The 2,636-nt window shown below is 35.2% G+C and overlaps 1 protein-coding gene across 1 annotated transcript in view; it reads right to left on the reverse strand.

Moving 5' to 3' along the window:
- Positions 1-298: 298 nt before the first annotated feature.
- Positions 299-2,636, reverse strand: part of LOC109527491 (B-cell lymphoma/leukemia 11A-like) — a 39,344-nt gene continuing 37,006 nt past the window's right edge. The window contains exon 3 of the mRNA XM_019889476.1: positions 299-2,636. This exon is cut by the window's right edge and continues 3,097 nt beyond it. The gene's annotated coding sequence lies outside the window, so the exon portion shown is untranslated.

Genomic DNA, 2,636 nt, shown 5'->3' on the forward strand with positions numbered 1-2,636 from the left:
TTATTTGATGAACCTTCATTCTTAACTGTTCCAGATGATGATATGTTGAATTTTGTATTATATTGATGGTTTCTTGAATTTCAATGTGATAGTGGAAAGATGTGGCTTCTACTTTGTGTGTGTGTGTGTGTGTGTGTGTGTGAAAAAATATATATATAGATAGATAGATAGATAGATAGATAGATAGATAGATAGATAGATAGATAGATAGATAGATAGATCGATATATACACACACGCACACATACGCACTCACACATATGAAGAACAGCAACACGTCATAATCACATCATATACAGTATGTATGTCATACGTTTTATTTTTTTCCCAAGACAAAATGGCTGAGTGACGAGGAAAAATGCAGGCAACAGCTGAAGACAGTGGCATTTCCATAAATGAAAAATAATGACAACATTTGTATGCTGACCAGGAACTCTTAAATGTTGATCTGTGACCCTTGGTCATCAAAGAGAGAAACCAAGCCAACAGAATTCATCACAAAGGAAGCGGGAGTGGGCAGTGGTCAATAAACGGACACATTTCGCTGTTCTGAACAGAGCATATACTGAATGCGGGTGTGCAGTCATAATAAATAATGTCAACCAATGTCAACTTCAAGTTCACTTGATAGCAGATACGAGTGCACAGACTGTTGTCAGACTTCAACATGAATGTGCATCAGTACCATCTGCTATAAAAACAGGTTGCAAACCTCTTTCTGTCATTCTCTCATATTGACACTATAACTTCCATATGGTATGACATGTACCCTATGTAAATCAATCACTGTGGTTGTTTTGGCAAAGTCAAATTACAACAGGAAATAAATTCAAAATAACAAAAATAAAAATTCAGCAAAAGAAAAATTCAGATTTCGGATGGATTGATTGCATATGAAAAAAAACATTATTTTTCATCAACAGCTGGAATGTTATCAGGTGGTACATGCTTCAGGACAGTAAAAAGTTGGCTAACAATAAAAACCCAACAATCGCTTGTATTACTGCATATAAAATGGCAGGAAACAAACATCGAAAGAAAAACTAAAAAGAATATGTACAACCACCTGTTTTTACCTCATTGTGGTAAGTCCAGGACTGCCTGAAAAAGTCATCATATGACCTCTCACCCTTGAAGAACACCACCACATTTTAGTTTGGAAAAATGATCTTATTTTCAAGCATACAAATTATTCACACTATATTATCCTGCCAAATTAAGAAAATATACGGAGGCAGCTTGTTGGGATTTTTTTTTTCACTACAGAAAAAAAGGGTACATTGAAACCTTTAAAGAGTACAGGCAAAACCATTAAAAATACAGGCTCCAACATAAATACTATAAGTGCCTACACTAAGTGAACATTAATTTCAAATGCAATTCTAAATACAAAAAAAGTCGACCATTAATGTATTTTGAACTTAGGAACTTACATGAGTGTGCATCTTCCTATGAGTTTTAAGTTCTCTCTATATATTTATTTTTCAAATAGCTTCCCCCCGATGCAAAGTATTTTGTTCAACCTGAAGACTTGTGTACAGTAAAGGCAAAAAAGATACATGTTCATTACAATTCAATACATAGTGATCAAGTCGTGAATGTCAACAAGACAAGAAAGAGAATCAACGTCACAAATCAAAAATACAATTTAAATAAAACTCCCCCCCAAAAGACAATGACATGTACTGACATGTATTTTAAAAAATCAGCAACACAATTTAGTTAGTTAAAAACAAAACAAAACCAAAAAAAAAAAAGTTTACGTTTTTCTGTATTGAAGGGTGTATTTTTAGGGTTAGTATCATGCAGGGGATTTCAATGGCATTTTCTGCACTGCACCCAATTTAACCAAACTGAGGTTTCCCTCTCAAAACATATCTAGCAAAGATTTTAATTTGATTTTTTCTTCTTGTTTTTTTCTTCTTCTTTTCAGGTTTGGTTTAGTTATTTCTAGTTTTTTAATTTTTTTTTTTTAAAGGACACCACAGTTACTGCAAAGGTCAGCACAAGAGCCAAAATTTTCCCTTGAGCATCCACTTGTAAACTGGGGGAACAGAACAGTGCACGCAAATCGTCCCAGATATGCAATCTGGTCCTCATTTTATACTCAACCGACTGTACCTCCGATTAGAGAGACAGATACAGACTGTAGGCAGAGTGACAAGTGCTATAATCATGAAAAAAATGGCAAGGTGGTGAGAGGAAATACGCCAATAAAAATTTGTTAAAACAAGTGTTTGAAAAAGAAGACAAATACTGTGTGTGTGTGTGTGTGTGTGTGTGTGTGTGTGTGTGTGTGTGTGTGTGTGTGTGGAGGAGGGTAAAGATTTTAAATCTGGACATTTGTTGCCAATATGAGTTTCTAAAAATGTTCAAATCTAATGCAGTCAAGACAGTAAAGAGGGCATAGAACGTTTGAATTGCAGAGACAACCGGTAATTCCCATTCCCTTGCGATAAACCCGACCCACATCAACTATCACCACCATCATCAAAATCCAAATCTGCCTGATGACAAAAAAACAAAACAAAACAAAAAAAAAAACCTAAAAACCGACTCGTGGTCTTCAAGTTGATGTTGGCTACACAGACTGCCCGGGTGAGACTAAAAAACTGTGTTAAACACACACACACACGC

This window comes from Hippocampus comes, unplaced genomic scaffold, assembly GCF_001891065.2.
Source record: "Hippocampus comes isolate QL1 unplaced genomic scaffold, H_comes_QL1_v1.1 scaffold86, whole genome shotgun sequence".
NCBI lineage: Eukaryota > Metazoa > Chordata > Actinopteri > Syngnathiformes > Syngnathidae > Hippocampus > Hippocampus comes.